Source organism: Schistocerca nitens, chromosome 4 (genome assembly GCF_023898315.1).
Source record: "Schistocerca nitens isolate TAMUIC-IGC-003100 chromosome 4, iqSchNite1.1, whole genome shotgun sequence".
NCBI lineage: Eukaryota > Metazoa > Arthropoda > Insecta > Orthoptera > Acrididae > Schistocerca > Schistocerca nitens.
Window position 1 is genome coordinate 191,534,448 of NC_064617.1, and position 27,269 is coordinate 191,561,716.

General features: G+C 42.6%; 1 protein-coding gene across 2 annotated transcripts in view; it reads right to left on the reverse strand.

The window, feature by feature from the left end:
* LOC126251334 (transcriptional regulator ATRX homolog) overlaps nt 1–16,695 on the reverse strand; it is a 500,398-nt gene extending 483,703 nt beyond the window's left edge. For both annotated transcript variants that reach the window (XM_049951680.1, XM_049951678.1), the window contains exon 1: nt 16,543–16,695. The gene's annotated coding sequence lies outside the window, so the exon portion shown is untranslated. The remainder of the gene's footprint in view (nt 1–16,542) is intronic.
* Between the last annotated feature and the right edge of the window lie 10,574 nt (nt 16,696–27,269).

A 27,269-nucleotide genomic window follows, 5' to 3' on the forward strand; every position in this document is an offset into this window, starting at 1 on the left:
TGTATGATAAATGCAGCAATATTTGGACGTGGACACCATCCGGTCCTGGGGCAGAAGAGTGAGAAGGAGAGAGTGCACGTTGGCGTTCCAGCATGGAGAAAACAGTATTATAGCTTTCGCTATTTTGAGAGGAGAAAGCAAGAGGTCGCTCTTCCGCTGCACGTTTTTTCAGAAGAAAGGCTGGTGGGTAATTTGAAGAGCTCAAAAGCTCAGCGAAGTGTTGACCCAATCAGTTAGAAATTGCAGCTGGGTCCACTAAGGTATCATGCACGACAGTGAGCCCAGAGATGGGGGAGAAACCAGACGTACCAGATAACCGTTGAATTTGACTCCAAACTTCTGAGGAGGGAATGAAGGTGTTAAAAGAGCTAGTAAAGAAGTCCCCGCTTGCCTTCTTGCTATCACAGATGACGCGACAGTATCGTGCACATAACTGCTTATAGCGGATACAATTGGTCAAAGTAGGATGGTGGCGGAAAAAGTGAAGAACATGTCTCCGCTCGCGTACTGCGTCACGGCATGCCTCGTTCCGCTAAGGAATTGGAGGGCGCCGGGGCAAATCAGAGGTGCGAGGTATTGAACGTCCCGCGGCTGTAAGAATAACTTCTGTAACATAAGTGACCTGATTGTTGACACTAGGAAAGTGATGGTCATCGAATGTCGCTAGAGAGGAGAAAAGTGTCCAATCGGCTTGGGCAAACTTCCAGCTTCTCAGGCACATAGATGGCAGTTGTGGCTGCAGTCGAAGGACACATGGAAAATAGTCACTCAAGTGTGTATCAGCAAGAGCGAACCATTCAAAGCGCTAAGCTGACTGAACAGTTCCAACCAAAAGGTCCGAATGAGAGAAATTTGTCGTGGAGGCAGACAAAAATGTAGGTTCCCCAGTGTTGAGGCAAACAAGGTCCACTTGGTGGAAGAGGTCAATCAATAGAGAGCCTTGCGGACAAGGACGCGGAGATCCCCAAAGCAGGTAGTGGGCATTGAAGTCCCCAACCAGCAAAGAAGGCGGCAGGAGCTGACCAAGGAGATGAAGGAGATCAGCTCTTGCCATCAGTGTGGATGATGGCGGTGGTGGTTAGTGTTTAATGTCCCGTCGACAACGAGGTCATTAGAGACGGAGCTTATGCTCGGGTTAGGGAAGGATTGGGAAGGAAATCGGCCGTGCCCTTTCGAAGGAACCATCCCGGCATTTGCCTGAAGCGATTTAGGGAAATCACGGAAAACCTAAATCAGGATGGCTGGAGACGGGATTGAACCGTCGGCCTCCCGAATGCGAGTCCAGTGTGCTAACCACTGCGCCACCTCGCTCGGTCAGTGTGGATGATGGAATGTATACGGTACAAAGAGTTAAGGTGTATCCAGAAATGGAAAGACTGGCAGCGACAGCTTGGAAGGAACTGTTTAAGGGGATTGGGTGATAATGGACAGTATCATGGAGAAGAATCATAAGACTGTCATGTCCGGAGTGCCATCAACAGAGGGGAGATCAAACCGGACTGACTGGAAATGAGGGAAAACAAAGCGATTGTGGGGTCGCAGCTTTGTTTCTTGAAGACAGAAGATGAGCAGGAAGTAGGATCGTACAAGGATTGACAATTCATTCCTATTGGCTCTAATGCCATGGATATTCCAATGGATAACTGACATAGGGTGGACAGTAAAGGGATGAATCTTACCATGGTTGCTCTCAACTCAACGACTGCTGAGAGCTGGCGGCCGACGGCGTGGAACGGCATTCAGCCAAGGGCAGAAGATCCTGATCCATAGGTCGTTCGGGGGCAGCACCTGCCACCAGCAATCGGCAGTTGATCAGTTGCCAGCAGTGCACCTTGGCGACACAGAAGATGGCCGAGGGCAGTTAGATGAGACACGCTGTGGCGGAGGAGAGGAACTTTGTTTCTTAAGAGCCTTCCTGGAAACAGGACGTTGAGATGAGGGAGGAATCGATTTTTTTTTGTTTTGTTTTGGTTTTAGGGCGCAAAACTGCTATGGTCATTAGCGCCCGGTCCGTGACTTAGGAAACAGTAAAAAACCGAAAATGGAAACCAGCAGCAATGGGAACGAAAGTCATAAAATTGGAGAAACTAAAAGCAGAAGGAAGGCTTAAAAATCCACTACAGAAAGGAGTTGGTTGTCCCCAAAAAAAGCTTCAAATGACTGACATCATGTCACTGGCACTAATAAACTCGAGAACGCGATCGGCTGAGCGCGTGTCATCTGCTAAAATCGACAATATATCAGGCGATAGCTGTAGACGGGAGTGTAACGGATTAAAATAGGGGCACTCAATTAAAAGTTGTCTTACCGTCCACGGCTGAGAGCAGTGGGGACAGAGTGGGGGAGGATCGCTGCTTAAAAGATGTCGATGGCTAAAAAGACAGTGCCCTATCCGGAGTCTAGTTAAAATTACCTCCTCCCGACGACGCGTTCGGGAGGAAGAGGTCCAAGCACAAGGAAGAGCTTTCACGTCCCGCAATTTATTATGGGGAAGTGTCGACCAATGCGCGTGCCATAAATGAACACGACGACGACATAAAACGCTCCGTAGATCGGCGAAGGTAATCGATTGAATAGCTGGCCGAAGAAGAGAGACCGCAGCCTTGGCTGCAATATCGGCCGCCTCATTTCCACAGATAGCAACGTGTCCCGGGAGCCAGAGGAACGCCACCGAGACGCCCCCCAGGTGGAGCAAGCGCAGACAGTCCTGAATCCGGTGGACCAGAGGGTGCACAGGGTAAAGAGCTTGACGACTGAGGAGAGAGCTGACAGAATCTGAGCAGATTACGTACTGTATCCGCTGATGGCGGCGGATGTAGTGGACAGCGTGGAGAACAGCGTAAAGCTCCGCAGTATAAACCGAACACTGGTCGGGAAGCCGAAAGTGATTTGGGGTGTCGCCAACAATATAGGCACTCCCTATACCTAACGATGTTTTCGAGCCGTCGTTGTAAATAAATGTGGCGTCCGTCATTTGTGCACATAGAGCAGCAAATGCCCGACGATAAACAAGTGAAGGGCTACCATCCTTGGGAAATTGACAAAGGTCACGGAGCAGGCAGATCCGGGGACGGAGCCAAGGCGGTGCTGTACCCCAAGTTGTCAAGAAGGTTTTAGGAAAGCGGAAGGAAAGAGAATGGAGCAGTTGACGGAAGCGGACTCCCGGTGGTAGTAGGGAGGAGGGGCGGCCTGCATACCCTACATCAAAGGAGGCGTCGAAAAAAATGTCATGGGCTGGATTAGCAGGCATGGAAGACAGATGGCTAGCATAACGACTCAGAAGGACTGCTCGCCAATTGGACAGCGGAGGTTCAGCAGTCTCAGCATAAAGGCTTTCCACAGGGCTGGTGTAAAAAGCTCCAGACACTAAACGTAATCCACGAGAGTCGAGACGCCGAAAAATAGGCGGCCGAGCAGAGGAGTAGACTATGCTTCCATAGTCCAATTTCGAGCGCACTAAGGCGCGATAGAGGCGGAGAAGGACCACTCGGTCCGCTCCCCAGGAGGTACCATTCAGGACACGGAGGGTGTTGAGGGATCGCAGACACCGAGCCGAAAGATAGGAAACGTGGGAGGACCAGCACAGATTTCTGTCAAACATAAGACTCAAGAATTTAGCGACGTCTGAAAACGGAAGGTTGACAGGTCCTAGATGTAAGGAGTGTGGAAGAAACTCCTTACGTCGCCAAAAATTAACACAAACGGTCTTACTGGGAGAAAAACGGAAGCCGGTTTCGATGCTCCAAGAGTGGAGGCGATCGAGACATCCTTGAAGACGTCGTTCAAGAAGGCTGGTCCGTTGAGAGCTGTAGTAGATCGCAAAATCGTCCACAAAGAGGGAGCCCGAGACATCAGGAAGGAGACAATCCGTAATTGGATTTATGGCGATGGCAAACAGTACCACACTCAGCACAGAGCCCTGGGGTACCCCGTTTTCTTGGGATAAAAAGTACGGGACAGAGTAGTGTTCACCCGCACCCTAAATGTGCGCTCTGCCATAAATTCGCGAAGAAAAAGGGGCAGCCGGCCTCGAAAGCCCCAAGAGAACAGTGTGCGGAGGATGCCTGTCCTCCAACAGGTATCGTATGCTCTCGCCAGATCAAAAAATATTGCTACCGTTTGGCGTTTCCGGAGAAAATTGTTCATGATATAAGTGGAGACAGCAACAAGATGGTCAACTGCAGAACGATGCTTTCGGAATCCGCATTGGGCAGGTGTTAAAAGACTGCGGGATTCCAGCCACCAAGCTAAACGGTAATTCACCATACGCTCCAAAACCTTACAGACACAACTCGTGAGAGAAATGGGGCGATAGCTAGAGGGGAGATGTTTGTCCTTTCCAGGTTTCGGAACGGGAACAACAATAGCTTCCCGCCATCGTCTGGGAAAAGTACTGTCGGTCCAAATTCGATTATAAAGGCGAAGGAGGTAACGCAGACTATGGGTTGATAAATGCAGCAACATTTGTACGTGGATACCATCCGGTCCTGGGGCGGAGGAGCGAGTGCATGTTGGAGTTCCCGCATGGAGAAAACAGTATTGTAGCTTTCGCGATTTTGAGAGGAGAAAGCAAGATGTCGCACTTCTGCTGCACGTTTCTTCGGGAAAATCGCTGGCGGGTAATTTGAAGACCTCGAAATCTCAGCAAAGTGCTGACCCAATGAGAGAAATTGCGACGGGGTCCACTAATGTATCATGCGCGACAGTAAGCCCAGAGACCAGGGAGAAACTAGGCGCGCCTGAGAACCGTCGAAGCCGACTCCAAACTTCTGAGGAGGGAGTGAAGGTGTTAAATGAGCTAATAAAGAATTTCCAGCTTGCCTTCTTGCTATCGCGGATGACGCGACGGCATCGCGCACGGAACTGCTTATAGCGGATACAGTTGGCCAAAGTAGGATGGTGGCAGAAAATGCGAAGAGCACGTCACCGCTCACGTATTGTGTCACAGCATGCCTCGTGTTCCACCAAGGAACTGGGGGGTGCCGGGGCAATTCGGAGGTGCGTGGTATTGAACGTTCCGCAGCTGTAAGAATAATGTCGGTAATATGTGTGACCTCATCGTCGACGCTGGGAAAGCGACGGTCATCGAATGTCGCTAGAGACGAAAAAAGTGTCCAATCGGCTTGGGCAAACTTCCAGCGTCGCGGGCGCATATATGGCAGTTGAGGCTGCAGTCTAAGGACACATGGAAAGTGGTCACTCGAGTGTGTATCATCAAGGGCGAACCATTCGAAGCGCCGAGCTAGCGGAACAGTACCGACCGAAAGGTCCAAATGAGAGAAATTTGTCGTGGAGGCAGACAAAAATGTAGGGACCCCCGCTTGGTGGAAGACGTCTAGCAATAGTGAGCCACGTGGACAAGGATGTGGAGATCCCCAAAGCGGGTGGTGGGCACTGAAGTCCCCAACCAGCAAATAGGGGGGTGGAAGCTGACCAAGAAGATGAAGGAGATCAGCTTGTGCCATTGGTGTGGACGATGGAATGTATACATTACAAAGAGAGAAGGTGTATCCAGAAAGGGAAAGACGGACGGCGACAGCTTGGAAGGAAGTGTTTAAGTGGATTGGGTGATAATGGAGAGTATCATGGAGAAGAATCACGAGTCCTCCATGGGCTGGAGTGCCTTCAACAGACGGGAGATCATATCGGACGGACTGAAAATGAGGAAGAACAAAGCGGTCATGGGGACGCAGCTTTGTTTCCTGAAGACAGTAGATGACCGGCGAGTAGGATCGTAAGAGGATCGACAATTCATCCCGATTGGCTCGAATGCCACGGATATTCCAGTGGATAATGGACATAGGGTGAACAGAAAATGGAGGAATGTGACCAAAGTTGCTGTCAACTCAATGACTGCTCAGAGCTTGCGACCGACAGCATGGAATGGCATTCAGCCGAAGGCAGAAGATCCTGATCCATAGGTTGTTCAGGAGCATCTCCTGCCACCAGCGATCGGCCGGTTGATCGGCCGCCAGCAGTGCGCCTCGGCGACACAGAAGACGGCCGAGGGCGATTTCCACCAGGTGGTGCTGTAGATGGGACACGCCTTGGCAGAGAAGGAGATGAACTGGGTTTCTTTGTAGCCTTCTTAGAATTATGATGTTTAGAAGAAGGAGGAACCGATGGTTGTGAAGTTGGGGTACGTAAAAAATCTTCACGAGTATGCTCTTTTTTCGAAGTCTTGGTGTCTGACTTTTGGGCTCGAGATTTAGCAGAACCCGATGAAGGGTGAGTCATAGAGTGGGCAGGCGAAAGCGGTGAGGTTGAACGGGCGATCTTTGCGCTGGCCGATCTGACGACCGTGGTACTAAAGGTGAGATCACAAGTCTTCATGGCTGCCTCCTTAGTAGACCGAGGAGACCCAAGGACAGTGCTATATTTACCTGCTGGAGGCACAGTGGGATTTCGACTGGTGAATAACTTACGAGCAGCAAATGTAGACACTTTTTCCTACACTCTGATTTCCTGAATAAGTCGTTCATCTTTGAAAATGGGGTAATCTCTAGAGGAAGCAGAATGGTCGCCCATACAGTTGATGCAACGAGGGGATGGAGGTGGACAAGCACCCTCATGGGCATCCTTGCCACATGTAACGCATTTGGCCGGATTAGAACACGACTGGCTGGTATGATTAAACGACTGACACCTATAGCAATGCGCAGGGTTGGGGATGTAAGGGCAAATGGAAATTATCTTATAGCCCGCTTTAATGTTCGATGGAAGTTGAACTCTATCAAATGTCAAGAAGATAGTACACACTGATACCAAGTCCTTGTCAACCCTTTTCATGACTCGATGTACAGCCATAACGGCCTGGTCAGACAGGTAGTTTTGAATTTCCTCGTTGGACAATCCATCAAGTGAGCGTGTATAAACCACCCCACGTGATGAATTTAAATTGAGGTGCGCTTCCACCCAGACAGAGAAGGTGTGTAGCAGTGTAATTCGCAGAAATTTTTGTGCTTTGAGGGCACCGACTATTTCTAACAACAATGTTCCATTTTGTAATCGGGAACAAGACTTTACAGGACTTGTAATTGTGTCGACACCTTTCTGAATAATGAAAGGGTTGACTGTGGAGAAGTCTTGACCTCCATCCGACCGAGAAACAACAAGGAACTGTGGCACTGATGGAAGAACTTCCCATGGTCAAGACTTATCTAACTTTTGCTTGTGAGCAGAAATTGTAGACGTAGAGGAAACCATTGCAAAAGTATCCCCCCGATAACCGGCGTCTCCAATGGCACGGTCCTTCCCTGTGGGGGCCCTCTCTGAGGGCACTCCCACCTTAGGTGATTGTTCACACATCAGATCACACCTTTTGAGAAATGGACGGAAGAACCAATCGGCACATTCAGAACTACCAGCTTGGGTAATCACCCCTCCCTGGGCCTGGCCATTACCAGGGGGTATGTACATGTCATACCTGTCTGCATGGGGCAGGGAATTACGCGTTACCCCATCACCGGCTATGCGTGGGTCGACCTTCAGACTGTCACAGGGAGGAAAGAAGGAGAAAGGGAGGAACAAAGAAAAGAAAAGAGGTCTCAAATACCGCAGCAGAGAAGAGGGTAAAGAGAAGAGGCAAGGAAAAGAGAAGGACAAAGGGAGGACAGAGACTTTCCAGCATAGAGAGCAAAGAAGAGAGAGTATGTATTACAGTTACAAGCATCCATCTCCGGACGTAGGCACGAAACATACTCCCAAGGAGGCAGAGGGGGTAGGGAAGAGGCGGAGGTGGGGAGGGGGGTGGAGGATGGGGAAGGATGTGGAAAAGGAAGGTATGCAGCCGGGAAAGGAAAAAAAGGTGCACTAGCTCGGGATCCCGTGCTCGCCACGCATGTATCCACAAGAGAGTTGTGGACCCCCTGGGGGGACTGAAATTAAAAGTAACGATGTCAAGATAAGGGTGCAAGATAAATTCCACTGTTAAGTACAGGGGAGAGAGTGAACATGTGGAAAAGTACACTGAAGGCCTCTACAAGGGAGAGGAACGGTCTGATGACATGACAGAGAAATGTGAGTTTATATGGAAGACAGAGTGGATCCAATACTGGGTTATCAACAGAAAATTAGAGAGGGTAATGCATGAGTAGGCCTAATAATAAATAAGAAAATAGAAATGTGGGTAAACTACTATGGCTATATTATCATAGCCAAGATAGCCTTGAAACCAACACCTGTCACAGTCATACAAATTCATATGCCAATTAGTTCTGCAGATGACAAAGAGATTATTTCAAAAGAAAAGTCATGGTAGGAGGGGAAAACAATACTTTTATTAATGTGTTTCGCCCATCTGGAGCACTATCAGAAAATTTTAAAATGCTGCAACATTTTCATCTGTGACATCTGTGAGGAAAGTTGTATGTACCTTAAGCACATCAGGATTTAATGTACACACAACAGTTCCCAAAGATATGAATGAAAATGTTGCAGTACTTGAAAATTTTCTTATGATGCCCCAGAATGGCAGAACATGTCACGAAAAGTATCGTTTTGCGTTTATCATAACACTACCCACGGTCACTGTGCCAGATACACCATGGAGTGGGAATAAGGTGAAAATTTAATTGTTATGGGTGACAGAAACTCGTTAGTTGAAAAAGGAACGAAAGGAAAAATAGTAGAAAAACATGGACTAGGGGAAAGGACTGGAAGACTAAGCCGTCTGGTACAGTTTCACACATAGCATAAATTAATCATCGCTAACACTTGTTTTAAGAACCACGTTAGAAGACGGTATACGTAAAAGGGACCTGGGGACACTAAAGGTTTCAGACTTATTACATAGTAGCAAGCCAGAGATTTCAAAACCAGATTTTAAACTGTAAGGCATTTCCAGGGTATGATGTGGACTCTGATATTGGTTAAGAATGCACACTAAATACTGAAGAAACTGCAAAAATATAGATAATCAAGGAGAAGGGGGCTTGGATAAATTGAAGTAAGCAGAGGTTATTGGGAGGCAACTTTGGATTGGAACAGGGGTAAACAATAGAAAACAAATGGCTATCACTGGGAGACAAAGTAGAGAGGGCAGCAGAGGATCACACAGGTAAAAAAAACAAGGTCTATTATTAATCCCTGTATAACTCAGGAGATAGGCTACTGGATTTAATTAATGAAAGAAGAAAGTATAAAAATAAAGCAAAGAAACAGGCAAAAGTGAATATAAATGTCTAAAGCATAAGTGGCTAAGCAGCAATGGGTAGAGGACGAATGCAAGGCTGTAGAAGCATCCATGACTAGGTTAATACATGCTGTCCATAGGAGTATAAAAATATCCTTTGGAGAAAAAGAGAAGCAACTGTATGGATATGAATATCTCACATTGCAAGCCAGTACCAAGTACAGAAGGGAAAGGTCAAACGGGGAAGGAATACATAGAGGATCTATTTAAGGGGAACCAACTTGAGAACAATATTACAGAAAGAGATGAAGTAAGTAAAGATGAGGTAGGAGAGCACTGAATGAGCTACAAGGAAACAATGCCCCTGGAGTAGACAGCTTTCCCTCACAATTACTGAGATCCTGTTGAGTGCCAGCAATGACAAAATTATTCCACTTGGTGTGCAAGATAAATGAGACATGCGAAGTACCCTCAGGCTTCAGAAAGAATGTAATAATTTTAATTCCAATGAAGGCAAGTGTTGATGTGTCAGTACTACTGAGCCAACAGTCATGGCTTTGCAAAATGTTGGCATGAATTATTTACTAAAGAAAATAAAGACTGGTACAGGAAGATCAGTTTGGTTTATGGAGAAATGTATGAACACGCAGTGCAAAACTGATCCAACAACTTAGAAGGTAGATTGAAGAACGTTACACTTATGTTTATAATATTTGCAGACTTAGAGAAAGATTTTGAATATTTTGACTGGATTACAATCTGAAATTTTGAAGCTGACAAGGATAAAATGCGGGACCAAAATAGTTATTTACAACTGATACAGAAACCAGACTGCAGTTTAACAGTTGATGGACATGAAAGGGAAGTCATAGTTGGGAATGGAGTGAGACAAGGTTGTAGCCTATTCACAATGTTATTCTGTATGTGCACTGGGCAAGCTATGAAGGAAACCAATGACGAATTTGGAAAATGATTTTAAGCTCAGGCAGAAGAAATAAAATCTCTGAAGTTTGCTGATGGATAGTAATTCTGTCAGAGATTGCAATGGAATTGGAAGAGCAGTTGAATGGAATGGATAGTGTCTTGAAAAGAGGTTATAAGAAAAACATCAACAAAAGTGAAATAAGTGTAATGGAATGGACTCTAACTAATTAAGGCAGAGATGAGGGATTAGACTAGGAAGTTAGACCTTAAAAGTAGTTGAGTTTTATTATTTGGGCAGCAAATTGGCTGATTATGCCCGAAGTAGGGAGATATAAAATTCAGGCTGGCAACAGCAAGAAAATCATTTCTGAAAATGAGACATTTGTTAACATATAACATAAATTAATGAGTTAGGAAGTCTTTTCTGACAGGATGGTGGCCCTGTATGGAAGCAAAATACGGTCAACTGGCAATTCAGACAAAATGAGATTTTGAAAGATGGAGTATACAAGAATGCGAAAAATTAGATGGGCACTTGAAATCACAAATAAGGAGGTACTGGAGCAAGCTGAGAAGAAAAGAAATTTATGACACAACTTAATTAAAAGAAGGGATTGGTTGTGTAAGACACACCCTGAGGCTTCAAGAAATTGTCATTTTGGCAATGTAAACTAATGTGAGGGTGAGAGGCAGTTAAAATTGTAGAGGGAGACCAAGGCTTGCATACAGAAATCAGGTTGGTTGGTTGGTTGGCTGGCTGGTTTTGGAGAGGGGACCAAAAAGCAAGGTCACCGGTCCCATCATATTAGGGAAGAAGGGGGAAGGAAGTCATCTGTGCCCTTCCAAAGGAACCATCCCAGCATTTGCCCAAAGCGAGTTAGGGAAATCGTGGAAAACCGAAATCAGGATGGCTGAATGAGGGTTGGTTGGTTTGGGGAAGGAGACCAGACAGCGAGGTCATCGGTCTCATCGGATTAGGGAAGGAAGTCGGCCGTGCCCTTTGAAAGGAACCATCCCGGCATTTGCCTGGAGTGATTTAGGGAAATCACGGAAAACCTAAATCAGGATGGCCGGACGCGGGATTGAACCGTCATCCTCCCGAATGCGAGTCCAGTGTCTAACCACTGCGCCACCTCGCTCGGTGAATGAAGGTTTGAACTGTCATTCTCCCAATTGCAAGTCAAGTGTGCTAACCACTGTGCCATTTCATTCAGTTGTAATCAGGTTCAATCAGATACAGAATCGAGAAATTATGCAGAGATGAACAGGTTTGCGCAGAATAGACTAGTATGGTGAGCTGCATCAAACCAACGTTGGACTAAAGATGTCAACAATGACATAAAATTAAATAAATATTACTAGGGTCTTTGCAATCCTGCCAACAATAACAGGACTCCACAACCTTTAGTATAAAATGTTTTCCACTGCACACAATACTCATAGCTGAAGTATTGTACAGAGCTTGCAGCTACTATAGAAAAGCCTGCACTAACCAGATCTAGCTCCTTAATCCAGATTCACTAATCTGTACTCAGCTATAACCAACTGACATTTATAATACATGTGCCACTGGGCACTGTAGAGTTAGCAAGTAAGCAAGCAATGTTTTCTTCTAAAATGTCAGCAACATATTCACAAGGCATGTTTGTGAACTCCAAGCAATGAGGATAAAACATTCCAAGAGAGAGAGTTATTGCCTGGTCAGTAATAGAACATTATTACTGGCACGCAAACAAAACTTGAGCTTAAATGGCAATAACAAATTAAATCAAGAAATTTGAGCTCATATACATTCTCTGAATATAGAAATGTTAACTACAAAATGAGGGACAGAAAATGAGGAGCCAAAATGACCAAGAACTGTGGTTTAGTAGATGGCAATTCTTATGAATTACTTTTCTCTTCCTTTAAAGGACTGGATTGTTGTTTACTTTTGAAGGAGAACACAAAGACATCCATAACTATATTCTCTAAGTCACTAGAAGTCATTTGACAGTAGGTACATTTTATACAATATATTATGGCTAGTAGAAATCCTTGGGTAACAGAGGAGATACTGGATTTATTTGATGAAAGGAGAAAACATAAAAACACAGTAAACGAAGCAGGCAAAAAGGAATACAAACGTCTCAAATAGGAGATCAACAGGAAGTGGAAAGTGGCTAAGTAGGGATGGTTAGACGACAAATGTAAAGATGTAGAGGCATGTATCATTAAGGGTAAAATAGATACTGCCTACAAGAAAACTAAAGAGACCTTTGGAGAAGAGAGAATCACCTGTATGAATATCAAGAACTCAGATGGAAAACCAGTCCTAAGCAAAGAAGGGAAATCAGAAAGGTGGAAGGAATATATAGAGGGTCTATACATGGGCAATGTACTTGAGGGCAATATTATGGAAACAGAAGAGGATGTAGATGACAATGAAATGGGAGGTACGATATTGTGAGAAGAATTTGGCAGAGCACTAAAAGACCTAAGTAAGAAAATGTTCCCAGGAGTAGACAACATTCCATTAGAACTACTGGTAATCTAGGGAAAGCCAGCCATGGCAAAATTCTACCATCTGGTGAGCAAGATGTATGAGACACGTGAAATATCCTCAGACTTCAAGAAGAATATATTAATTCCAATCCCAAAGAAAGCAGGTGTCGCCAGGTGTGAAAATTACCGAACTATCAGTTTAATACGTCATGGTTGTAAAATAGTACCATGAATTCTTTACAGACGAATGGAAAACTGCTAGAAGCCAACCACAGAGAAGATCAGTTTGGATTCCGCAGAAATGTTGGAAGACATGAGGCAATACTGACCCTACGACATATCTTAGAAGAAAGATTAAGGAAAGGCAAACCTACATTCCTAGCATTTGTAAACTTAGAACAAGCTTTTGACAATGTTGATTGGAATACTCTCATTCAAATTCTGAAGGTGGCAGGGATAAAATACAGGGAGCAAAAGGCTATTTACAATTTGTACTGAAGCAAGATGGCTGTTATACGAGTCAAGGGGTATGAAAGAGAAGCAGTGGTTGAGAAGGGAGTAAGACAGGGTTGTAGCCTATCCCCGATGTTATTCAATCTGTACATTCAGCAAGGAAAAAGAAAGGAAAAATTTGAAGCAGGAATAAAATTCCATGGAGAAGAAATAAAAACTCTGAGGTTTGCCGATGGCATTGGAATTCTGTCAGAGACACCAAAGGACCTGGGAGAGCAGTTGAACGGAATGGACACTGTCTTGAAAGGAGGATGTAAGATGAACAACAACAAAAGCAAAACAAGGATAATGGAACATAGTCTAATTAAGTTATGCAATGCCATGGGAATTATATTAGGAAATGAGACACTTGAAGTAGTAGATGAGTTTTGTTATTTGGGGAGCAAAATAACTGATGACAGTCGTAGTAGAGAGGATATAAAATGTAGACTGGCTATAGCAAGAGAAGCGTTTCTGTAGAAGAGAAATTTGTTAACATCGAGTGTAGATTTAAGGGTCAGGAAGTCTTTTCTGAAAATATGTGTATGCGGTGTAGCCATGTGTGGAAGTGAAATATGGATGATAAATAGTTTGGACAAGAAGAGAATATAAGTTTTCGTAATGAGGTGCTACAGAAGAATGCTGAAGATTAGATGGGTAGATTACATAACTAATGAGGAGGTACTGAAGAGAACTGGGGAGAAGAGGAATTTGTGGCACAACTTGACTAGAAGAAGGGATCAGTTAGTAGGACACATTCTGAGGCATCAAGGGATCACCAAATTAGTATTGGAGGGAAGCGTGGAGTGTAAAAATCGCTGAGAGAGACCAAGAGATGAATACACTAAGCAGATTCAGAAGGATGTAGGTTGCAGAAGTTACTTGGAGATGAAGAAGTCTGCATGGGGTGGGGTAGCATGGAGAGCCGAATCAAATCAGTCTCTGGACTGAATACCACAACAGCTACGACGACATTACGGCTTATTCTAGTTCCTGGCATTATGTGTTTAAATTTAATCTTTGCAGTATCTACAGTCCTGCCAGATATATAATTCAGACAACCAATTCAGAAGACCTGTTCTCAGAACTTTCTAACTAAATTTCCATGAGATGTTAGATCTCTTACTTTGAATGTGTGTTAGCTGAGATATTCCAGCACTTTAAAGTCGCACTCTCCCACAAGGGAAACATATTAACATACCTTGTATACAATTGATGAACAAGTCTTATGCAAGAAATATCTTCATATGACTTAATTACAATACGTTCTACATCAATATTCCACTTCACACAACCTCAAATGATCTATCCTACTCTATATGTGCCTCATTAACCTTGTTTGTCAAATCCACTAGATGGTTAGGCTTCATGGAGTTTGTAACTCATAACATATCTTTACATAAAGGACTATTTGTCAGTCTCTGCACCCAACTAAAATTTGTGCAGACTTTCCTCAGACAATAATTACTCAATGTGACAGTGTCATATGCAAACATTTTAAGATTAGAACTTACACTACCTGCTCTACATGTCGTGGCCAACAATACCTGTATCACATATTTACACCGTTTCTCCACAAGTAGCACAGTGTACCTCTGGTATCACTATTAGAATGATGACTGTTGGTAAGGCTCCATATAAGCTCTAATTTCTCTGATTTTGTCAGAATGAGATTTTATGGTATACATGCGGATACAATAGTCAACAGTTCTTTAAATACTCACTCTCAGAATTTCAGTAGCAACCCTGGTGGTGGAGTGCTAATCTCTATTATCCAGAATTTCACTAGTAACTTAAAATTGATGTAATCTTAAAATATAACCGTCTTCTAATCTTTGTACGTTAATATTTTTAGAAATAGTTTCCACTTCCTAAAATGGAAGTTTCATACTGTAACATCCAGTTTATAAATAATATCATCATTAATTTGCATCTTCCTCATGTCATATGAGCTCCTTTGCTCACCCAGCTGTATTTCATTTGTAAGTTTAGCAGACAGCTGACCTTCCATCTGATCTTCACCATCAAGTTTGAAGTGCCACGTAAGTTTTACATGTATTTTAACAGTTTGCCTGTTCTGCGTCTTCTCCGGTCTTAAAATCTACATTGACGGATTACTTAGATAAAACAGAGTAAGGGTTGATAAAAAATGTTGAACAAATAAATAATAATAATGATTATAAAACATCCAACATAACACCTTCACTTTGTTTTCGTTTTTTTCCTTTCTAGAAATACTCATCCCCACCAAGCTATGCATAGCACAATACTAGCACCTCTTCCCCTTTCTGAGTGCAACATCTCAGTCATTATGGAGGGATGCTGATTCAGTTTTTCAGGATAGCAAATGGGAAGTTGCGGTACAGAAAATGGCTCAGAGATCACCTGTGTGTTTGTGTGTGTGTGTAGTGATTGAAGTGTTATGAAATGATGTGTGTATAGTGCGTGCAGTGACTGGCGTGCAGTGACTGATAGCGAGATATGAGTGAATGGTGTGGCATTACATTATTTAATAAGTAATTTGTAAAAAAAAAAACTATTGTCTACCAGGAGTAAATCTAATGATTATGTCTAACTGAAGTCTGTAAATATGTGTGTATACGAATTACCTTATCTTAAATTTGTCTAAACTTGTAAATACTTTGACATGTCCGATATCTTTGTAAAAAGATATCTACGGATGAATAAAGCTACTGCTACTTCTAGCCCTCTCCTGCTGACATAACTCTGTAGTTTCACTTTTAACAGAGAAAATTTTCATACTGTATCATTCTTTCGTAATTTATCACCATCATACTTTTTCTTACGATCGCAATTTCAAAGAACAGTTCACCATAAACCACTATTTCACATATGAATATATGTCCCTAAAAGTATAAGTCTATATTTTTCAGTAGCTACACTTCATGATACCTCTAACTTGCATAGTTTTCTTTTCCAGGTGAAAAATGCACTATGTGCTGCAGCGGAGTTGATATATCATGCGCCTAGCGTATTTACATTTTGGTCCACCTCGCCACAAACTGAGTAAACGTATCACTGATCACAAGCAACTGCCTCCTCGTACGTTCTTTTTGCCTACGGCGTACTCTTCTTTTCTTCCGTAAGGCAGAGTACAATATTCTGTCATCAGTATAAGTCAATTGTTGACAAAACCAGTGTGCTCATTATTAGGCATAAAATAAACGCAACGAAATATTCGTTGGCTCAATACACCTCAAAACTGTCTGAACTCAATGCTAAATCAAACCGGAATTCAACTGCAAACTTGCAGTTTGAACGCACTTTCAGTGGACGCTCACAATTTGTCATACAATGCCGACAAGGATGTTGTATTGACGTACTGAGAAGTACGAGAATACGTGAAGAAAACAGACAAATGATATTTGGGGGTTTATCGAAATTTCTTTTCATTCGACCGCAACAATAGTAATATAAGCTATTCAAGAAATAATTTAATGAGACACACAAACTGCGTATTAGACATAAATTACAATTGAGTATATTACCTCTTCCCTTGTCACTGAAACCTAATGACTAAGATAGGAAGCTTCAAATTCCGCTATCACCACCGAAGTGTAAACACAGCGCAGAAAACAACACACAAGCACTTGTCACAAACACGATGGCACCACAACAGCTTTCAAAATGTTCTCGCTAAGTTGCCTTTTTCCTTTTCTAAATCGATCTACATTCGACCAATGATCGATACATGACGACCTAGCATTGGACTTCAAGTATGTATTTATTTGCATTATTTTGTCCATGTATATGAAAGAACTTCGATATTCAGCCGAAAGTCAGATGTATTGCGACCACTGATATATGTTCGATATACTTTACATCTTAAGACCGTTGATAGTTTCAACTTATTCCTGTTAACTTTTTGTTAAGGCCCGTCCACACGTTACGATCTGTCTGCGCAAATGTCTGCACACATCACATCTGCGCAGACAGATCGTTGCGTGTGGACAGAAGATTTGCACCAACCTGAAGTGTGTGCAAACCTGGAAGTTGGAGTTGGAGGTTTGAGCGAAACCTCTCAAATCTGTGGGTTCAAACCACATCTGCGCAGACAAGTTGGAGCGTGTGGACAGGAGATCGCCGCAAATCTGGCGCGAAACAGCTGTTTGCTCAGTCAAGTGTTTGTATTTGTGCGCACAGGGCATTAAATTGGCTGATACTCGTCAGTGTTCTCGAGAGTTTGTAAGTGAATTCATTGAATTTGTAGAAACCACCCATGTTTGTGGAAGATTAAAAGTAAAGAATATAGTGACCGAGACAAAAAGATTGCAGCATACAATGCTCTAATTGAGTTATCCAAAGTTCAGAAATCTAGATCTGGTGTAGGAGTAGATCAAGTATACCAGCCAACGTTATGGTATTTTGATCTGCTTGGCTTTCTTAGTGATCAAGAAACACCAAGACCAAGCAGGAGTACAATTGAAGATGAAATTGGAGTGTCAATGTTACCGCCAGCCGTTCATGAGGAGAAATTGCCCTTCTCATACAAGTATTTTTCCTCATAATATGAAGGGTTACAAGCTTTAAGAGATAATTATAAGTTTCGACATCCATCCGCAAATAATTTCGCCAGTCGTTAGGTTCGTCCTGCAACTCTCTCAGTAAATTTACGTGAGAAAACTGCTTTCGCTTTAGCAGCCACTGTCTACACCATTTTGCCCGCTTTCTCTGTTTCCTGCGGTTGGTCGGAATGTTTTTTGCAACACAAGTTGCGAACACAGACCACAACAGAACTTCCTCCATTTCTATATTTCAAAATAACTGAATTAAATGTTTGACGTTTACGGGGAGCGTAGTCGCTTGCCACTGGTATTTCTTTTCTACACCGACAGATGGCGAGCGAGTAGTAGATTGGGGTTTGTGTCGTGTGAACACACCACATTTGCAGCGATCTTTTGCATGTACAGACATCTGCACCGATGTCTGCGCAGACAGATCGTTGCGTGTGGACCGGGCTTTAGAACCAATAAAACATTAAACGTAAGTAACGTTTCGCATACACAACTAGTTTGAAAAATATATTTTTATATGTTGCAGTTTAACCCTTTCAAGACGGATTTTTTAAATTTTTCTTCTTTTGACCACGTAGTGTTTTATTAGTACTGATAATATTACGAATACATTTTTGTCAATTCAGAACTCACTTCCTGTCCTCCTAACTGAGACATGGTTTCTTGGAAAATTCGTTCACTGTCAGTACGTAGCGCGGCTGAGGAGTGGCAAGTTTCTTTTGATTTTTTTGTTCACAGTAAAAAATCAAAATATCACATGCTTGGCTCTGCAGGACGTCGTACACCACATCATAGAAGGTAAAGATTTCGTTGAATGTGTTCAAGAAAAAAAGAAATTCGAAAGCCCTTAACTCGTGCTAAAATAACTGAATCAATTTCCTGAGGATGTTCTACCATGACACTAAACACATTACAAAGAGAAGGACCTACGATGTCCCAGTAGTCGTTTTGAGTTGGACACAGGTGTCCCACTAAGCTTACCGAGTGGGACAAACGTCGTCCCACCAGTACCCAACAGCAATAGCGGTTACTAAAATGTATACAGAAAACAAGATGTATACAAACAGTTTTTTATTACACTAGTTAGTAAAAATTTTTAGAACACATTCACTATCAAAGAATTACACATGTCTCATTTATTATAATTACATATGATATGTTGCAAAGCACTTTTTGCATGATGGATGCTGGCACATTTTGCAGATAGTTTTTGTTAGTGTTTCCTTGTTGTTGCTGCAACACAAAACACACCTTCTCTTGCTCTCTTAGAAGGGCGCCCAGTTGAGGATTTCCACTGTACCTTGGCAGTCTTTTGTCCCTTGGCAATCGTCTGCTCTGCTAGGTTGACTAGAAAATGTTTTAGTTGCACTGTCTTGTGTTGAATTTCCTTTTTTAAAATCCAGTCTTCTACATCACTAGTTAGCAACAGTTTGTAGAACACTTTCTTCCACCATTTATCAGATTTTCTGTCTAAATCATACAGTTTACTCATCTGATCAGCCAAGTCCACGCCACCCATATAGTCGTTATAAGTTTTCAGTGCCACTGGACATTCTACAACCAATTTAGATCCATCTTTTGCTTTTTTGTTCACTGTACACACATCATTAGAATGACAGTTACTGACCAACATTACTTCTTTCCTGTCCTGCCATTTACACCACAACGTACCAGACGAATTGCAAAGGAACTCACATCCCCCCCGAGCGAGTTTTTTTGTTGACTTTGGCACATTTTTCCTGTTAGCCTTACATGTACCAACAGCTGCAAACGGCAAGGTATCCATCAAACGAATTGATGTAAAAAATCTGTCAAATGACAACATTACATTAGTGTCTCTAATTGTTTTTGAGAGCTGCAGAACTACACGTTCACCCAATGTGCCATCCAGATTATTTGCATCCTTTCCCAAATATATGTTGAAGTCATATGTGTAGCCTGTTACAGAATCACTCCTCATCCATATCTTTATTCCACACTTCACTGGCTTCATAGGAAGGTATTCTTTCAAGGCTGACCTTCCTTTGAACTTTACCATAGACTCGTCAATGCTCTGTGCTGTACTTTCCGACCTCGCTTTCTGAAAAGTGTTTTTCAGACATGCGACTATTGGCTCTAGGTAGTAAAGCTTATCAGCTGTGTCTGGTTTCTCAGGGAAACTGAATTACAGTTTAGAAAGTAACACTTTGCGCCTATCTCTGGAAATTGCGCTTTTTATAGCGACATTTCCCATTGAAGTAATGTGTGACCAATAGTCCGAAAATGAGGGTACTCTATTGTATCACATTACGAGCATAACACCAAGAACCAACCTAATTTCTCAAGGATCTGTGCTCTGGACTGTGGTTTTCTTTATCATTTTTAGTCTCTGATTCGTATACTGAGAAATAAATACACTCCTGGAAACTGAAATAAGAACACCGTGAATTCATTGTCCCAGGAAGGGGAAACTTTATTGACACATTCCTGGGGTCAGATACATCACATGATCACACTGACAGAACCACAGGCACATAGACACAGGCAACAGAGCATGCACAATGTCGGCACTAGTACAGTGTATATCCACCTTTCGCAGCAATGCAGGCTGCTATTCTCCCATGGAGACGATCGTAGAGATGCTGGATGTAGTCCTGTGGAACGGCTTGCCATGCCATTTCCACCTGGCGCCTCAGTTGGACCAGCGTTCGTGCTGGACGTGCAGACCGCGTGAGACGACGCTTCATCCAGTCCCAAACATGCTCAATGGGGGACAGATCCGGAGATCTTGCTGGCCAGGGTAGTTGACTTACACCTTCTAGAGCACGTTGGGTGGCACGGGATACATGCGGACGTGCATTGTCCTGTTGGAACAGCAAGTTCCCTTGCCGGTCTAGGAATGGTAGAACGATGGGTTCGATGACGGTTTGGATGTACCGTGCACTATTCAGTGTCCCCTCGACGATCACCAGTGGTGTACGGCCAGTGTAGGAGATCGCTCCCCACACCATGATGCCGGGTGTTGGCCCTGTGTGACTCGGTCGTATGCAGTCCTGATTGTGGCGCTCACCTGCACGGCGCCAAACACGCATACGACCATCATTGGCACCAAGGCAGAAGCGACTCTCATCGCTGAAGACGACACGTCTCCATTCGTCCCTCCATTCACGCGTGTCGCGACACCACTGGAGGCGGGCTGCACGATGTTGGGGCGTGAGCGGAAGACGGCCTAACGGTGTGCGGGACCGTAGCCCAGCTTCATGGAGACGGTTGCGAATGGTCCTCGCCGATACCCCAGGAGCAACAGTGTCCCTAATTTGCTGGGAAGTGGCGGTGCGGTCCCCTACGGCACTGCGTAGGATCCTACAGTCTTGGCGTGCATCCGTGCATCGCTGCGGTCCGGTCCCAGGTCGACGGGGACGTGCACCTTCCGCCGACCACTGGCGACAACATCGATGTACTGTGGAGACCTCACGCCCCACGTGTTGAGCAATTCGGCGGTACGTCCACCCGGCCTCCCGCATGCCCACTATACGCCCTCGCTCAAAGTCCGTCAACTGCACATACGGTTCACGTCCACACTGTCGCGGCATGCTACCAGTGTTAAAGACTGCGATGGAGCTCCGTATGCCATGGCAAACTGGCTGACACTGACGGCGGCGGTGCACAAATGCTGCGCAGCTAGCGCCATTCGACGGCCAACACCGCGGTTCCTGGTGTGTCCGCTGTGCCGTGCGTGTGATCATTGCTTGTACAGCCCTCTCGCAGTGTCCGGAGCAAGTATGGTGGGTCTGACACACCGGTGTCAATGTGTTCTTTTTTCCATTTCCAGGAGTGTATAATGTTATTAAAAACCCTTCATAACACTAGTGAGGATTGTTCAGAATTGTATATAAAAGGGGCAGCCAGGTTGCCACAGGAGGTCAGTACTTTACGATCATTTGATGGAGTAAGGTGTATGTCAGTGACTTATGAAATTCAGTGGAATAAGCATATAATTACTTACATGAGTACTTTATGTAAAGTCGCGCAGTAAGCATGTCAGACTTGGCAAATTGTATGGAATATGTAAGAAGACTGATCTATCATTACACTAGCGTACATAAAAAGGTTAAAAAACTAGGTGATATAATAAAAAGAAGTTCTGAAACATAATGTTCGATTTAGTAATTCTTGCAAAAAAACATCATGTTACAGTGGACATACAGCAACTCAGTGACTGTTGCAGCAGTAGATCGCCAAAAATTGACAGATGAGTACATCCCATAATTATTATATGAATTTTCATATTTAATTTTTCAGTATTTGGTTTGACAATTCTTTTTGAGATGTACTGAAGTTGCATTATCAGCAAATAGTAGTAGAAGTGAAAGAACCCAACAGGCGGGAAATTTCACAGAACAAACGACAGCCTGTTGGTATTTATCCATAAATTGTCACGAGTCCCACAGCAGATACCAGTGACAGATGTAGAGTGCAAAATGTAAACATTCCCACAACTCCAATACCTGAAGAAATACCAGCCAGAATTACAGGTAACTACAATAACCACCGAAATACGACCGAAAATGCCATTTGTCTATCTATCTTGCAGAGGAAGGTTTGCTGAGACATCGACAGTTTCCTACATTCACTACTGAAGGTAAAGGAATGAACCCCCTAGTATTTATCAGTGCTTTTCGTCATGTATTTCAACACAACTGGACGGAAGCACATAAAATCAGATTTGTCATGGGATATGCGCAAGTTGATGTGCTCTTATGGGCAAATGAAGTGGCCGAACGGTGCAGCACTCATATCCAATTTGAACTAGCTTTCCTCGACAAATACTGGTCTGAGGCAGTCCAAGAAAGACTCAGACGCGAGATTTTCAACCCTGCACCATTCAATGGAAAATACGGTAGTCTGTGTGGATACTTCGAAAAATACTTGAACAAGACACACTACTGGACGAACCCAATATCACAGGTAGACGGGTTAAAAATTTTGAAATGTCGACTACCATCGCACAGTAGAGAGAATATAGTCACAACGCCAGAGCATGACACTGAATATTTTCTGTCAGTGCTTCATTCTATCGACAGAAAATCAGACACAATAATAACATAGTTATGTAAATCAGTCAGTAAAACGTGATCTAAACACACAGCAAGGATGGTACACACACCAGAAAATTACATAACGAGAGGTAATAAGTACAGTAGCAGGAACACAAAAAACAAGCGATTTAAAAGAAATTTTGAAAACATCAAGGGTAATTTCAACGCACTAGCGAATTAAGATTCACCATCACAAGACCCTATGCCAACAATGAGCAGAAACAGTCAGCCACAGCAGTGGCCAACGCGTGGCAACAATGCCATCCATACCTTACACTGCACCGCAGCCGACCTTTGCGAACCAAATGACACAAACTGACGAAGTACCCAAACAGTGCAACTAACTGTGTTTCTCCAAGTAACGAATTAACTCACACTATGGCATCGGAAAACACAAACGGTCGTAGTTGAGCCCCAGGATATTGACCTCTCAGGGAGTGGGGGCAAGGCAGAACTACAAACATGTTTTATAAGGTATGACAAACAAGGTGACATCAAGGATGATTTGTATCAGTTAGATATAATAGATAGTCAAGGAAGAACAAATACAAGCAATCATTAAGGTGAAAATATTTAACATTGACACACAGTTAATTTTACATACAGGTTAATTTTAGATACAGGTTCAACCTTGAAACTTCGCCTTTGAAAATTACGTTATTTGATTTTCAAACAGCTGAGCAAAACTGAATGTACTCAGACATTTCTCTCTTTACTCATTCTGATCATCACTAAATTGACATACAATATTTTTTAGCACAACGCAATCTGACTTTCAATAATCCCTACAAAAGAATGGCCCTGACTAACAATAACCTATACCTTTCATGAATCACTTACCTCACAAAAATCTTCGCTACTCGACTGCTGCATTACAGTGACCGCCAATACTGCCAGCTAAATAAAAAATGCTAACTACTGGAGGCACTAACTACTGATAGGCATAGTTAGCAAATGAAAGATTTTGATAGAGAACAAACAATGTATTTACTTTATTAGTGGTCAAAAGTCATAATATATATATCAGTTCATGACATCCAGTCTTAAAAATTTCGTTTTTCTGACGGACACACGTCCAGTTCTCTCAAAACTCTGGCATCTCTCTCCCCACATCCACCACCGCTGGCGGCTCATCTCCAACTGCCCAACGCTACAGGCTGTTCACATCCAACTGCCCAATACTACACAATCGAATATTCCAGCAATGAGTCCAACCAGCTACAGACTGCACACAGTGCAGTCAGCAATTTTCATACAGAGCACTGTGTGGCGTTACCAACATAAAAACCTAAACAGCTTACTTACAACGTAATGTTAAATGCATTTTTTGTGAACTGAAGAAGAGAGGCAAGTTCCCAACATTTCCAGTCGGAAATCGCAAGGTGGAAACTGCTACAGGCAGTAAGACTAACCTGGTTAAACATCAGGCACTTAGTCCATTACAAACTGAACATTTTACAGTGAAGTGCAACTTTCTTATAATCGACAAACTTGGAGTTAGTTGTCTTATTGGCATGGACACATTAAGAACATACAAAACGGAGATTGACATAGGTAATGGAAAATGCCACTTTTTTGTAAACGACCAGATCTTTCCTATTGATTTAGTCAGAACACCTGATGAAAGTAACAAAAGCAAACCAGAATCAAATATATTGGTACAATATTTCTTTCCAGCTGTATATTTCACAAACAAATTTGATACTAAACAAGAAGCAAACACTGAGATTCGTTACAAAATGGTAGAGTAGAAACTAAGTGAATATGGGTACTAACTGAGATGCAACAACAAGAACTTTCTAACTTGTTATTTAAGTATGCCAGTGTTTTCAGTGAGGAGCCAGGAGTGATCAAAGACTATGAATATGAATTTGAAGTATACCCACATTAAACATTTTGTGTAATGTCATATCCTATTCCATGGGCAAAACGAGAGGCAATGAGGGAAGAGATCAATCATATGATTAAATGGGGAATTATACAACCTTCATTTTCACCCTATTGTAGTCCAGTATTACCAGTAAGCAAACCAGATGGTTCTGTAAGATTAGTTCTCGATGCTAGAGGTATCAATAAGATTATAGTACCAGTACACATAAGACCAGACGACTTAGCTGAACAGCTTCTAAGGTTTAACAATAGAAAATATTCAAGTACATTCGATCTCAAGTTGTCCTACTGGCAAATAAAGCTCCACGAAGAAAGTCGAAAATATACAGCATTTTTTGTGGTGGCACAGGTTACGAATTCCGTGTTCTACCGTTCGGAATGAACATTAGTCCAGGAGTGGTTATATCTGCATTGGACAAAGTTTTAGGACCAGAATTGCTTAGCAAAGTCACTGTTTATGAAGACCACATGCTAATAGCCACACCCACTTGGTTAGGAACTATCAGGCTCATTGAACAGTTGCTTCAACGATTTGCAGGTTTGAGTAACAGTCAATTTAAAAAAGTCTAGATTTGGTGAGGAGCATCTCAAATTTTATGACATTTTGTGTCAGAAGAAGGTATACAACCTGATCCAAAGAAACTTGATGCCATACACAATTGTCCAGCTCCAAGGAATAAAAAATAATTAAAGGCCATTTTAGGACTAGCTTCGTTTTTTCGTAAGTTCGTGCCACAACAACTGATGAACAGTGATCCATTGCTCAACTTGTTATGAAAAAATAGGTTTTGGTTATGGGATGATAAGTGTCAGAAGGACTTTAATAACATTAAGCAGGCATTAGTCAATGCAAACATTCTTAGCCATCCTGACGTGTCCAAGGATTTTTGTCTATGCACAGATGCCTCATCTCAAGGACTGGGGGCATGCTTATTCCAGATGCAAGAGGAAGAAGGTAAGGAAATACTCAAGGTCATCAGTTTTGCTAGTCGCATATTATCAGAAGCAGAAAGATCTTACTCTGAGTCAGAATTAGAAAGTTTAGCTGTAATATGGGCATTTAATAAGTTTGAATATTTTTTGTGGGGCAATGATAGCAAATTTTATTGTGACCTTCAGTCACTGCCATTTCTTCTAACATGTAAACTATTACACCGTTGATTAGCTAGGTGGTGTCTATATTTACAAGAATTCAATTTCGAAATCATTTATACTGAAGGAAGTCAGAATGTCATTGAGGATGCCTTATCCAAGTTACCACAAGGTTTAGAGGAATTTGGTGAATTAATGGAGCAGGATGCAGAAATCAGAACGTTATTAATGCAGGGTACAGCACAACAGTCTGATTACCATAAGTTTTGTAAGAAAATGAAAATTATACAACAGCAACTTCGCAGATGGAGTAAAGTCGTGCAAAACCTTAAGCCAGATGAAGGCGCAAAGGTAAATAAAGGGCATCAGGAGTGCAAGGGCGTTTGTTTCATAGGAAACATGAAATATCTGATCAATGGTGTGTGTGTGTATTCCTGAAGATTATAGCGACGAATTTATAAGACACAGACATGCAGTATGGGGACAATATAGAGTAGGCAAATGTACTGAAAAATTGCAACACTTTGTTATTTTCCAAATTTTAGAAGGCCACTCCTACAGGTATTAAGAAAGTGTGCAATATGTCAAAAATCAAAACAGTCCAATGTGTCAAAATATACTGAGCTACACCCAATACCCACACAAAACCCTCTAGATATAGTATCCCTGGACGTAGCTGATCCATATCAAAGACGTAAAGGAGGAGTAAGATACATTGTAGCACTATATGATATTTTCTCGAAACAAATCAAAATGTATGCCATTAAAAATGTAACAGCCACAAATATCAGAAATAGAATTCAAGGAGACTATTTGAGAAGATGTGGTAAACCAAAGATACTACTAAATGACAATGCTTCATATTTCGTTGGGATGAAGTGGAAACAATTTATGATCTCATAGGGCTAAAATACTTATCAGTAAGCCTTTTTCACCCTGAAGCAAGCCCAGTAGAACGAGTCTTTAAAGAATTTAAGTGCTTTGTTAGGACATAAACACACCCGATGGCTAGAATACGTAACACCTTTCATGCAATTGGACAATAACTTTCCACATTCTTCAACAGGTTTCACACCTAATGAATTGATGTTCCAGACAAAACAACTTAATGAGTGGGAGTCACCCATATCAAAGGAACCCACTACAGAAATGACACTACAAGACAAAATCAAACAAGCCATAGTTATACTAGAAAACAAAGCCGAGTATAGAAGGAAAATTTATAACAAGAAACTGAAACGTGCTACAGAATTTTTTGAAGGCCAACGAGTCCTGTTACAGACACACCCTAAATCGACAAAATTTGGCAAAGTGGATAAGAAGTGGAAATTACTTTATTCAGGACCATATGTTATTTACAAAATACCATATCCTGGGACATACAGGTTAGTTTATGAGAAAACAGGAAGAGACAAGGGTCTCCACCCTTCACGAAGATATAAAACCTGTTATAGAATGACGAAGTGTGGTAACATTTTTTTATCGCAAGATAATTGTTGATAGTGTACATAATTGTAAGTATAATTTTCTTAGGGAGTGTATTTCAAGATAAAGTAATGTGTATAGGCATAAGTAATTCTTTTGATTTGTACACGCAGGCATAAAATTAAGAACAAGGAGAAGTAACACACCGCTTCATGC